Source organism: Rana temporaria, chromosome 1 (genome assembly GCF_905171775.1).
Source record: "Rana temporaria chromosome 1, aRanTem1.1, whole genome shotgun sequence".
In the NCBI taxonomy this organism is placed as follows: domain Eukaryota; kingdom Metazoa; phylum Chordata; class Amphibia; order Anura; family Ranidae; genus Rana; species Rana temporaria.
Window position 1 is genome coordinate 400466951 of NC_053489.1, and position 14662 is coordinate 400481612.

The following is a 14662-nucleotide window of genomic DNA, read 5'->3' on the forward strand; positions in this document are numbered from 1 at the left end:
GGGGGTGGGGGGAGGGTATACGTCAGTCAACTGTAATTGTTGTTGTTGGGTGTGTCGGCCCTGCGTGGCCTGTGTCTAGGTAGGCATGTTGCCTATCTGGTGTGAATGGCTGTTTTTTTGTGCTCAAAAAATCAATAAAAAGAATTTTCAAAAAAAAAAAAAAAGGAGGTGAAGTGAGGTGCCAGCACAGACATTAATTAGCCATTCCCAGAAGAAAGGAGGAATCATTTATGGAAATAAAAATATTGAAATTAAGCATGTAAAATACTTGATTTTCAGGCTGGAGAAAAAACAAAGGTTTTTTCAACTTCATCATTAAAACGGCCTTGCCTACACTTGATCGTTAAAACAAAATGCTCTAGCAAAGCGCGGTGACGTACAACACATACGACGGCACTATAAAGGGGAAGTTCCATTCGGACGGCACCACCCTTTGGGCTGCTTTAGCTGATTTTGTGTAAGTAAAAGACAATTCACGCTTTTCTGTCTGTTACAGCGTGATGAATGTGCTTACTCCATTACGAATGGTTGTTTTACCAGAACGAGTGCTCCTGCTTCTGAGCATGCGCGGGTTTTTCACGTCGTTAAAGCCCACACAGGATCATTTTTTACAACCCGAAAAACGACATTGTTTAAAACATCGTTAAAAAACAGAGCATGTTCGGAAAAAAAATTGCCTGTTTTTCAGAACCCGAAAAATGCTCTGAAGCCCACACACGATCGTTTTAAATGACATTTTTAAAAAACGTTGTTTTTTACAACCCGAAAAATGATCGTGTGTACGCGGCATAAGGTCTGTTCGCTCCAGTGCACTGCCTTTAAGCATGCGTGTTGAACATTTGTTGTGCTAAAAAGCCCATTCATCACTTTAAAGGAACACTAAAGGTACAATTATTTTTTTTTTTAAATAACATACATGTTATACTTACCTCCACTGTGCAGACCGTTTTGCACAGAGTGACCCGGATCCGTGTCTTCTGGGGTCCCTCGGCGGCTGTCTCGGCTCCTCCTCGCAAAAGCTTTCCACGTTCATGCGAGCTCCCTCGCATGGTGGAAAGCTTTTGCGAGCGCGCTCCCGTGATACAGCAGCGGCCATAGCCGCCGACTGTATCACTCGGCCCCGCCCCCCGGTGCGCCGCGTCATCCGCTGTGATTGACAGCAGCGCCAGCCAATGGCTGCGCTGCTATCAATCCGCCCAGCCTAGCCAATCAACGGCCAGGCTGGGAACCGAGCAGGATGACAAGCACGCGCCCGGGACTTTCGAACGGTGAGGTAAGTAAAACGGGGGCTCGGGGGGGGGGGGGGCGGTGCTGTCAGATGTTTTTTTACCTTAATGCATAGGATGCATTAAGGTAAAAAAACTTTTACCTTTACAACTCCTTTAAGGCAACACAGGTCATTAACATGTATTCAAAACAAATAGAACCACCAATCACCTCACTGTGGTGAGTGTTTGCAGTAACCCATTTTTTTTTACTTTGCATTCTGTTTAAATTGCAGCTTAATGCATTGGCATACCTCCATAGACCCAGACGGTATTGTCACCTGTTGACTCAGCACCATCCACAGGCAAAATTATATACCAAAAAAAAGGGCCTTTTGGGCATAAGAACATATAAACCAACAGCTTCCCCCTTTAAAGTGAACAAATCACTAAACTGTGTAGAATTATAAAGTAAAAAATAAGGCGCTATACACGTTAATGTAAAAAAACAGCACAAAGAAAACACTGCATCAATCTTAAAGTAGAGGTCCACCCTAAAAAAAAAATGTATCATTAACACACCCCTTTAATTTTTTTTTTTTTAAATTTGAAAAAAAAAAAAATGTTTTACTTACCAGAAACGCCTGTTGCTAGGCAGTCGTCCTAATTTGCCACTTCCTTCTCCGTGGAGCTCCTCGTTCTCGTCCTCTCTCGCGTTGTCTCCTGGGAAATGGGGCGTGCTGTCTTCTGGGACCTGTGTGTGTCCCAAAATACAGCCAATCATTCACATAGCGCCGCGTGACTCGCGCATGCGCAGTAGGACAACGGGCAGTGCAGCCTTAGTTTGAATGGGGGTGACAAGACCCGTTCCGATGGACAGATCGGCCTTGGGGGGGCGACGTTGCGGCCTCCCTGGACAGGTAAGTGTCCTTATTAAAAGTCAGCAGCTGCAGTGTTTGTAGCTGCTGACTTGAAAAAAAAAAAGGTTCGGCTGGAACACCGCTTTAAATGTGCACATGTAGAATTATAAAGTAAAGAATAAGGCGCTATACATGTTCATGTAAAAAACTGGCACAAAGAAAAACACTGCATCAAACTTAAATGTGCACATTAATGAAAAAATAAGCAAGCATAAAGTCCATAAGAGAATAAATCTCAACACCAGAACGGAATGCTCTGAGATAAAACTTCTAGATCTTCCACCATGAGTGCTCAGTATGAAGATGACCACTCACCAGAGCTGTTTGACCCCTTTTTACAGGACGGTAAAAAAAAACGCTTTGGGAACACCAGATTGGTTCCGCTAATGGCATAAATCCACTCCAATGGCCACACAGGAAGGGGCTAGAATGCAAAATAATGACTCCACATGAGACACAGATAAAAGTCTTATAGTGCAGTAATTTTTTATTAAAGTAAAAACAGCAGCAATAATAGCAGTTACACTCACATGTTGTAGTGCCTGGCCTGGCACTGGGTGTAAACAGTGCGTGCGAGTCAGCTAATCCCTGGGGGTGGCGTGCGTTCCACGTCCCGCTCCGAAGGGCAAAGCCTGATGTGGGGTATCCAATATGGACCTGGAAATGGCAGATTTTTTTTATTACTACACATTGAAACTTTTATCCGTGTCTCCTGTGGAGTAATTTTTTACATTCTAGCCCCTTCCTAAATGGCCATTGGAGTGGATTTATGGCATTAGCGGAACCAATCTGGTGTTCCCAAATCGTTTTTTGACCGTCCTGTAAAAAGGGTTCAAACAGCTCTGGTGAGTGGCCATCTTCATACTGAGAACTCATCAGGGCTGGACTGGGACAACAATTTGGCCCTGGAATTCATCCAGACTGGCCCACTTTGACAGGTCTCTCCCATGGTGGCCGGACAACTAAACGCCCCCCCCCCCCCCCGAGCCACCAAAGCCCTCTCTCCCCCTTCACTAGCCACTAGCCGTTCTACTTTATTAGAGTAGAACGGCTGGTCCTTGTACTCTTATAGGCAGTACCAGTGGGGAGGCTAGACATTATTTCACCCGGGGGAAATAATCAGTTTGGTTCCCCCCCATGGGAAAAGATTAGGCAGAAGTGAGTAACTCCCAGGCCATAGCTGTAGAGTCAGCTGTCTGTCCCCTCCCCTGTGCTCCTTCTGGTCCCCCCTGCTCCTCTGATCCTCCCCCTGCTTCTCTGTTCCCCCCAGGTGAGCGCTGCAGGGAGGGAGAGGAGGTGAGCGCTGCGGGGAGGAAGAGACAGAGGAGCGGAGGGGGGCGGTCCGCTGTCATTGAAGCTGGCCCACTGAGCCATTGGCCCACCGGGAAACTCCTGGCCAGTCCATCCCTGGCACTCATGGTGGAAGATCTAGAAGTTTTATCTCAGAGCATTCCATTCTGGTGTTGAGATTTATTCACTTATGGACTTTATGCTTGCTTATTTTTTCATTAATGTGCACATTTAAGTTTGATGCAGTGTTTTTCTTTGTGCCAGTTTTTTACATGAACATGTATAGCGCCTTATTCTTTACTTTATAATTCTACCATCCACAGGCAGCTAAACTCTTCAACAAGACACAGAAGTTTAATTCAATGCAGTTTCATTTTAGATACCGTATTTATCGGGGTATAGCGCTCTCCCACGTATAGCGCGCACCCCTAAAGTTGCCCCCATTCCTGTGGAAAAAAGAGTTTTTGTACTTACAGTTTTGGTGTCTTGCGCGGCGTCCATCGGCGGCCTCGTCGGGTCCGGCGTCCGTCTGCGGCTTCAGGTGTCCTCTTTGGGTGTCCTCTTTGTCGGGTCCGGCGTCCTTCTGCGGCATCCTCGCGTCCTCCCCACTCGTTTCCCGCGCCGAGTTTGAATACTGCGCCGGCATATACAGAGCGCAGTACACTCGGGCAGGCTCGGCTACCGTCGCGCTCACGTCCTGTATGTCCAGGACGTGAGCGCGGAAGAAGCCGAGACTGCCCGACTATACACGAATGTACTGCGCTCGGTATATGTCGGCGCAGTATTAAAACTCGGTGGCGGGAAAGCGGGTATCGGCGTATATCGCGCACCCACGATTTTGCCATAATTTTCAGGGCAAAAAAGTGCGCGGTATACGCCGATAAATACGGTAAGTACAGTACAGAGAATGTTTTTCCAGTCTGATGAAGTGTAAGGCAATTGCTTTGTTTTCTTTTCAGCAATTTAAAAATCACTGATTATTATATATGTTGTATACCCTAAGAAGCCTAAGGGGGAGAGGGAGGAAAGGAGCTTCCACCCCCATACCTTCCTTATTGAAGGTAGAGCACAGATCACCTAATACATATTTAGAGAGTTGGGGGTGGGTTGGAGATAGGGGTGGAAATGGGGGGGGGGGGGGTCTTTGGAATGATAAACAACAGTGTAGCACTTAAGTGATCTAATGTATTTACTTTAAACTTTACTAGTCCATGTAATGAAAAATCAATGCTGGTCAAACAAAGCCCAGATAGAATCAAAAGTATTAATTTTTGAGATCCCACAACTATGATGGAAATAGAAATCTTCATGAAAACCAGGTGACAGCCTTCACTCTCATGCACTGCTTACCAGATGGAGTGTGACCCCCTAATAAAATTGGTCAACAATTGCTCTATTTACAGTTCCAGTTCAAAATCCTAGGCAGGTAGAAGGGTTCCCTTTAAGGATGGCAGCCAACCCAGCGGCAGTGGTAGGCTTACACACCCGTTCCCGGGCAGTAACGAGCTAGATATAAATGATAAAAGTATTTCAATAGCGTGATACCATTAACAACCAAATATTACGGTACATAAAAAATGCACTCACATGCTTGCAAAGGAATCGGCATATATTCGACGTGACAAATGGCAGCAGATCGGGCCTCCAGCAACAAAGATGGCCGCTATGCGGCTGCACAAGCGTGGTGGTGTGTAAGTTGCTTTGTAATGATTGTAAAATGGCACAGCTTAAGAAAAGGGAGTATTCATTTTCATTGGACTTATCAGAAGATTCTTGCCCTACTTGACTGTATGGACTATGAGCAGTATGCTACTAGCAATGCCACGTGGCTGCCCAATCCTGCTGTCTTGCTGAGCTTCTATCTTTGCCGCTGTTTACATCTTCCTCTATGTGTTGCTTTGAACTTTAATGAGTATCTATATGAGTGACCTTCTCGGTCTGTACTTTGAAGGCCGAATGAACAGCTGTAATGTTCTGATTATCTGAACTATTCGGTGAAAGGGATGTGCAATTATCCGACTGAGGAGCAGAGGAGCTAACTAGGGCTTCATGCCAACATTTCACAACATTAAAGAACCTTTATGTGGTGATTACCACTGACCTCTGCACTGCCACTGGCACTATTATACTTTTTTGAATTATTTTGCCAGGTGGCTAACCGTAATTACTAGGTGTTTACATAAGTAGATGTCTATCAGTTTGGCTTAGTGGTTGTGTGTGGTAAAGACTGAGGTGGGTATCTATAGCAATGTTGTCATTTTTAAGTTACTGGAGGGTTGAGGTTGTATTTATGATCTATTTTTCTATTGTTGTTTTGAACTGCATTTGTCTATATTATTTAACCACTTGCCGCCCGCCCTATTACAAAACGACGGCGGCAAAGTGGTTTCAATATCCTGACCAGACGTCTTATGATGTATCACGGCGCATCACGGCGATCACGTGAGTCTGGCGGAGACTCTTTACCACGTGATCAGCCGTGTCCAATCACGACTGATCACGATGTAAACAGGAAAAGCCGGTAATTGGCTTTTCCTCACTCGCGTCTGTCAGACATGAGTAGAGGAGAGCCGATCGGCTGCTACTCTAAAGGGGGGGTTTGTGCTGATCAATTATCAGCGCAGCCCCCCCCCGAGGATGCCCACACTGGACCACCAGGGATGCCACTAGACCACCAGGGATGCCCACCACAGGTATGCCACCCTAGACCACCAGAGATGACAATCAGAAATTAATAATGGATGCCAATCAGTGCCCACAATGGATGCCAATCAGTGCCCACAATGGGCATCACTGATTGGCAGGCATTTTTGTTTGGCACTGATTGGCATCCATTAGTACAACACATTACAGTACATTAGTGCTACCTATCAGTGCCCATCCATGCCCATCTGTGCTACCTATCAGTACCCATCCATGTCGCCTAACAGTGCCCATCCATGCCGCCTATCAGTGCCCATCCGTGCCGCCTATTAGTGCCCATCATCAGTGCCCATCAATGCCACCTCATCAGTGCCACCTCATCTTCAACCTAATCCAGGTTTGGCTTCCATTACCTTCATTGGGTTCAAATTCAGCACAGGAACTTTACTTGTGTTCGCCAAACCTGCCTCAAACCTAACTCAGGTAAGTTTGACTTATCCCTAGCAGGCACCATCAGGTGAAGACTGTGTTAAAGGCTTAAAGCGGAGGTTCACCCTAAAAAACAACTTTCTACCATGCCATCCAGCATACTAGCGTCAGCTACAGTATGCCTTTATTTTTTATTTTTTGCGCTGTACTCACAGTTTAATCCATTAGTTTTGTTTCAGACTCCCGCGGGGAAAGGCGTTCCTATGAAGAGGGGAACATGATTGACGGCCGGCTATGGCGCGTCACGCGTTCTGAAAATAGCCGGAGTAGGACTCGGCTCTTCACGGCGCTATACGGCGCCTGCGCACAGACTAGGAGCTGACTGCGCAGGCGCCGTGAAGAGCCGAGTCCTATTTCGGCTATTTTCGGAACGCGTGACGCGCCATAGCCGGCCGTCAATCATGTTCCCCTCTTCATAGGAACGCCTACTACCCGCGGGAGTCTGAAACTAAACTAATGGATTAAACTGTGAGTACAGCGAAACAAATAAAAATAAAGGCATACTGTAGCTGACGCTAGTATGCTGGATGGCATGGTAGACAAAGAATTTTTTTTTTTTTAGGGTGAATCCCTGCTTTAACTACAAAAGCTGTCTGGAATACATTTATTCACTAAAGTACCATGGGTCAGTGTGCAGTCTCTTAGATCCTGAAACCCATTACAAGGAGCTATTTACTTTACCATATAGACTGTCCATAAAGACCAACAAATGACACCATAAACCTACATGATCAATGTACATCCTATGCAGGTGAAAAGAACAAGGTTTATAATGCCTTTTAGCAGTGAAGTATTATAAAACACTGTCTTAACCACATAACTAATGGCACTAACACTGCAATAAAACAATCCACTATGAATTAGCCATTCAAGTAAAATGCACACCTTGCTATTTGTCAGTTAATTCAAAAGTTAGTAAGGTAGGTCACATGTTTCACATTCACGCTCTACAAGCAACAAATCAAAATACCATATCATGATATTTCATTGATAAAGAATGAATATTATGTCCATATGTGTAAACTAACACATTGATAGCATTATGTAAGCAAAGGAATTTAGAACTTTGGTAAAATGCGTTAAATGAGAAGTATGGTCAATTTGTTATGCCCATATGTAGCACCCTTTACCATAGGTAGGTTCTAGAATAGGATTTTTTTGTGAGGTAAACTGTCAGCACAGGTAAAATTTAGGCAGGCCTATGCTTCAGGCTGGGCTTGCTTGTTTTGATCCTGGGGCTGAGAGTGGTTAGTGTAGCAGTGGGTGAGGCCACCTGTGCTCTAGTTCTGGGGAGCCTCCCCTGTCTCTGGGGAGAATGTACAGAGAAGGAGGCAGGGCCTGGGACTGGAGTGGCAGGCAGCTTGTGTGGGAGCTTTGACCAATCCCCACTTGGAATTGGCAGGGGGCGGGCCTCCTATATAAGCTGAGGTAACATGCCACTGGGGAGCATTGTCGGCCGGGAGAAGTGGAGGATGGAGTACTAGACAGTGGCGGGGGCTCTACCCCCATCTGGGGGGGGGGGGTGAGGGCCGGCGGAGGAGCCTGGGAGAGTGGCTGGAGACTGTTGGAACATACGTCCAGATAAAATCCTCCATCATGGACTAAGGACGGGGAAAAGGTTCGGTGAGTGTACCACAGGGAGTCTGTGTGGGAGCTTTGTCATTATAAGGCCAGTGATGAGATGTCCTGGATCAGTCCTGTGGGGAAGTGTGTCCAATCGATGTCACCTGAGGGCGCAGGATTTTCAGGTTGGGCTATCTGGGATCAGTAGTCCATCACCAAGTACAAGCTGTTAAACTACTAGCCCCCCCCCGGGGAGAAGTTCTGCAGGCCTTGGGCCTAGTAACTACGCAGTCAACTACCACCAAGTACAAGCAATTACAGAAACTACTAGGACTTATTCAGAGTGAGGCCTAGTGGCTGAAAATGGCAGGACAGGAGTACTAATTTGTGACAGGAAAGTAATGTGCAGGAGGAGAAGTGTCCTGAGGTAAAGTTCTGAGGTGAAAAGTCTGTCAGGATTAGGGCCCGCCATTTTATTTCATAGGATGCATTAAGGTGAAAAAACAGGAGGGTTTACAACCCCTTTAACCCCCCTTTATTTTAGAACAATCCAGTGCCCCTTTGGATTACAAAGACTGTACTAGGAAGCACTCTCACCATTTTTAAGGAAGGAAAAGAGGGACTGTCTCAGCAGGAATGAAAGCGAGCAATCACAGCAACTTATATCCCTGTCTGACTTGAACTTGACTTTTACTGATACAGAGCACATGTCCAGAGACCCAGAAGATGATGCCCTTAGACTGGTAAGAGACTTACATCATACAAGTTGATCTGTTCTCTGCTGGGAACTGTTTTGTTCTCTTTCAAGGGCCCCAACTTTGCCAGCCAATGTTTTTTGTTTTGTTTTTGTCGTTCAAAATTGGGACTGTTATAGCAAATTAGGACTATCTTTATATACTGTTAGGCAGGGTCGATCCTAGGGTCACATGCACCTGGGTGCAGAAATATTTCTGGTGCCTCCTACATGGGCATGGTCATTTTACTAACTCCTCCCCCTTACAAATGTTTCTATGGCGATGACTCAACCACAGAGATGCCCCCCCACAAAGTCTTCATCAACCTGGGATCCTTACACAATCTCTTAACAATAAAAAAAATACAGGAAGAGAGGCATAGTACTTTATTGGGACCTGGAGGGGGGGGACATACTACAGACACGATAGACTGACAGACTAAAGACATACTACAGACATGATACAGGAGATGGTTAGCGACTGCAGACATGGTACAGAAGACGGTCAGAGACCACAGACGTAGTACAGGAGACAGTCAGAGACTGCAGACATAGTACAGGAGATGATCAGAGACTGCAGACATAGTATAGGAGATGATCAGAGACTGCAAACATAGTACAGGAGATGGTCAGAGACTGCAGACATAGTACAGGAGATGGTCAGAGACGGCAGACATAGTACAGGAGATGGTCAGAGACTACAGACATAATACAAGAGACAGTCAAAGACTGCAGACATCGTACAGGAGACGGTCAGAGACTGCAGACATGATATAGGAGATGGCCAGAGACCGCAGACATAGTACAGGAGACAGAGACTGCAGACATGGTACAGGAGATGGTCCATTGCCCTTTCACACTGAAGGCATTTTTCAGGCACTTTAGCGTTAAAAATAGCGCCTGAAAAAAGCCTAATCTGCAATCCCAGTGGGAGAGCCCGAGTGCTTTCACCCCGGGGCAGTGCCGCTGGCAGGACATCAAAAAAATTCCTGCAAGTAGCTTCTTTGAGGTGCTTTAGGAGTGGTGCCTGCAAAGAGCTTTGGCAATGGCGCCTTTGAACCCTTTATTTGGCCGCTAGTGGGGGTTAAATGTACCTTTAAAATTACAGTAAAGCGCCGCTAAAACTAGCTTTACCGCCGATGCCCCAGCACTGTCAGTGTGAAAGGGCTCTTGATATATCTCATTATACATCACGTCTGTAGATGCAATACTGAGGCACAGGAATGGGCAGGGGATGTGTATCCTATGCAATCTATCATGCCATAAAACATCTAGAGCAGGGGCAACCCAGAGCACATGTAAAGGGATGCTGGGGTTGCCACCCCCCAGCACACAGAACACTGCGACTCACCTTGGTTCTCTCGCTGTGCAGCCCGAGATAGAGATGGGAGTGGGATGCATTCCAACTGGAGTTGGTGGAGACAGTGCGGGATCCAAGACTCCCAGTGTGAGGAATTCATTCCTGCACATCAGCACTCAGCAGCCACTGAAAACTAGAACCCTTGTGTCAGGAAGAGGAGCGGCCCCTCCCCCGAGCGCTGCCAGGCTGGATGGGCTGCCCTATGCTAACACATCAGTTCTGGACAGACACATATCTATGCTCAGAACACTAGTTCTGGATGGACACAAACAAGGAGAGAATGAGGGAGGGGAGAACTCTGGACCTTCGGCGCCCCCACCTCTGCAAGCGCCTCGGTGCAAAGCACCCTGCCTAGGATCGGTCCTGCTGTTAGGTAAATGCAGTTCTGTTCTGTTAACCACTTCACCCCCAGGAAGATTTTACCCCCTTCCTGACCAGAGCACTTTTTACAATTTGGTACTGTGTCGCTTTAACTGACATTTAAATGGCATTTTTATTATTTATTAATTTTTTTTACTAATAATGGTGGTCATCTGCAATGGACAGATCGGAGACTTTTGACACTTTTTTGGGACCCTTGGCATTTATACAGAGATCAGTGCTATAAAAATGCTGCTGTTCTCTATATCTACCTTCTGTCCATGTCCCCAATTCAGCTAGGGATTTTGCAGCTGTGAGTGAGTCAGTGAGTTTCTATGCTAAGCATTTCCTCCCTATCACATCTGAGCAGCCCATGTGACTATAGAGTCACACATGTGGGCATATACACAGTGGTAAATGACAGCCCACTCCCTCCTTCCTCCTGCTCCATGACCACTAACCAGCTAAAAACAATGGGGTGGAGGATATTGCATGTAGATTAATGGAGGCTTCACCTCCCTCTTATTCTAAGACCACAGCCTGTAACTGGCAGAAATCCACCCACACCATGTTATTTCAACAAACTAATAAAGATTTTGTTTCAAATATATATTTGTATACCAATTTAAAACCGCTTATTGATAGAATCTATTTATTTTTACTCTGTATTTTTTTTTTTTTTTAAACATGTGACCAGCAGCAGAGGACTAGACGCTCCTCTTGTCACTGTTTACCTGCAGACAGGCTGGGAAAGAGCTGTATATTGATTAGCAAAAAGGTACTTGTTATTTTTATTAAAATAATTACCGTGCCTTCATCCACATACAGAAATAGAAGGGACAATGTAAATTAAATAGTGTTTAACAGTGTTTCCACTTCAGCACAGGAAAGGAGTTTTAAACGCCTTACCAGATGATACAGATGCTTCTCTACAGTACATAAAATAACGTTGTCTATCCCACCTTTCTGGAATAATATTTTTACTATATTCCACCAGATTATAGTAAAATTATATAATATTTTGTAAATCTACGAAATTTCCCTTTTATCTCTACTGGAATCCATTTTCCCAGAAGCGTCTCCTCTGCTTCTTTTTATTATCAGCCCATCAGGTGATACGCCTCCACTGAAGATTTCCAATCAGCCCATCAGTTGTTGAATAGGCCAGGGAAATGTTTCATCCCAGGAGAATGGAAAATCTGACTGCTCAATTGCACGATAGACACAAAACTCCCTTTAAAATCTTGAGCCCCTGGCTCGACGTGTATAGGCTCAGATGACTTCAAATCCTATCCTATCCTAGGCCTGATAGCTATATAAGACAACACCACCCACCCTGGATGACATTGCTCAATCGCTTACCTAACATGATGCTCAAAGTTACCCCGTAATCAGAACACAATGGCACAACGAATGTGGGATGGGGAATCAGGTCTTTTTTTCCATTCAACTCACTGGTTGAACGGGAAAAAAAAACTGGTGTATAGTATGTAGCGCCTGGCTACTTTTATGGCAGGTGCTATTGTAAATTTAGAAGGGGGTCAGAGAGTTAGTTGACTCTGACCAGGTTAATTTGGCTAAAGTTAAGGCCTCTGTTCCAGCCTTGGTTGTACTGGGCGCCTATGCTGCCATCTGGGGAGTTCAGTCACGCCCAGACGGTAGGTGGCGGCAGTGGAATCAGGGTCGTGTGGATACTTCTCCTCGGCAGCCAATCAGGAGGGTTGATCGCCTCGCTGTGCATGCTGGGGAGGGGTATTTAAAGCGGTTCTCCACCCTAAAGTGGAGTCCCGCTGATCGGAACCCTCCCCCCTCCGGTGTCACATTTGACACCTTTCAGGGGGAGGGGGGTGCAGATACCTGTCTAAAGACAGGTATTTGCACCCACTTCCGGCCACACGCTACGGGCAAAAGACGGGTTTTTCTGACTTCCCGTCTGTCGCCCGTTGTGTGCTGGGAACACTCGGCTCCCAGCACACAGCGTGTGAGCCAATCGGCGGGTGCAGCGCGACTCGCGCATGCGCCGTAGGGAACCGGGCAGTGAAGCCGCAGCGCTTCACTTCCTGGTTCCCTCAGCGTGGATGGCGGGGGGAGCAGCAGAGAGACGAGCGATCGCTCGTGCTCTGCTGCGATCAGCGCTGGACTCCAGGACAGGTAAGTGTCCTAATATTAAGTCAGCAGCTGCAGTATTTGTAGCTGCTGGCTTTTAATATTTTTTCCCCGTGGCACATCCGCTTTAAGGCGCAGACGCCATTGGTTGTCGTCGTTGCCGCCCTGTGCCTTCCACCTGGGCAGTCGTCCCACCACCCTGTGTGTGGCCCTCCTGGCCAGGGTGTGTGTGTTGCTGAGTTCCTAGCTCCAGGACCACATTGGTCCAGAGCATTGATCTATCTCGTAGGCTCAGTAAGCAGACTGAGTCTACAAATTTACAAGTGGTCCTTTGCTGTCCGTCCAAAGTGGAGGAAGCCGGTCGATGGAGAACCCTAAATCAGCCATTTCTTATTCTTCTATACCAGGGATATGCAATTAGCGGACCTCCAGCTGTTGCAAAACTACAAGTCCCATCATGCCTCTGCCTCTGGGTGATATGTTTGTGGCTGTCAGTCTTGCTATGCCTCATGGGACTTGTAGTTCTACAACAGCTGGAGGTCCGCTAATTGCATATCCCTGTTCTATACCATGGGTCTCAAACTGGTGGCCCTCCAGCTGTTGTGAAACTACAAGTCCCATCATGCCTCTGCTTGTGGGAGTCATGCTTGTAACTGTCAGCCTTGCAATGCCTCATGGGACTTGTAGTTTCACAACAGCTGAAGGGCCGCCAGTTTGAGACCCCTGTTCTATACCTTCACTTACTCCTGCTTCTATCGTTTTTACCTGGCTGGCTAATAAAAGCACAGAAAAGACACTGACATTGACTTTATTACAGCTCTCATCCAGTACCCTAGATGGCGAGAAGACAGAGGTAACGTGCCACCCAAATCAAACCAGCAGCTCCTTCGGGGGTAGTGCTACAGGTATATTCAGCAGTAATCTACAGAGCACATGTGATTTTTGGACATAGATATGTTAACGTTTGAAGTGTAGACATCATTAGGGGATTTGGATCTTGAGTGCATATATCCTACGAAGGATTTCCACTTGTACTATTCCAGCGTGAATGACAATCTCCGCTGATTTCTGTGCTACCTCATTACAGCTTTCAGGTCAACGGCAGCTGGGAATGAAAAATCAAGATTCAATTTAAGGCTGAATTCACAGCTATGCATTATTTGTGCTTTTTGCAGATTTGCTCTACAGAACGTGTTCCATAGGAAACCATGTTAAATGGGCTGTAGTGCAAAACTGCAAAATGCAAAAAAGCACAAAAAATTCATAGGTGTGAATCCAGCCTTAGGTAGATCCAGTGCAAATGCATTGACCTGTACATAGGAAATGGTTACTTCCAGAGTCTCCTGAGTGTATGAATAAGACACAGGTCATGCCCTGGTTTGTCAGAGATGGAGAGATATTGTGCAATTTAATCCGTTAACTACAGCGTTGCACATATATTACAGAGAGATATTAATTATGTATGTCATACAAGGAAAATGCTTTTTTAGCTCTATATCATATAGATTGTAGCTGACCTCTTTGTTAATATTCATGTAGAGGTGTAATTTGCATCATTTAATTCTCAGCATCGGATTTGCCTCCTGCTACTTCTAAATGAATTCCTTCTTTAATATTTATCAACCTAGGTTTATAAGTAGGATATCTCCTTGGAGGTATAATCCATGGGTTAATGCAAGTATACTTGTTTTGACATCATTGGCCCGGATTCAGAGAGCAATTGCGCCTGCGTAACCATAGTTACGCAGCGCAATTGCTTGCTTGCGCCGGCGTTACGAATGCTCCTGATTCAGGAACATCGTAACGCCAACTGCAGCCTAAAATCTGCGTGGCATAAGGCTCTTATGCCACGCAGATTTTAGGCTGCATTCTTGCGATGACCGCTAGGGGGCGCTCCCATTGTGCTCAGTGTATAGTATGCAAATTGCATACTAACACCGATTCACAATGTTGCGCGAGCCCTGCGTACGCAAGTTACGTTGTTCCCGTACGG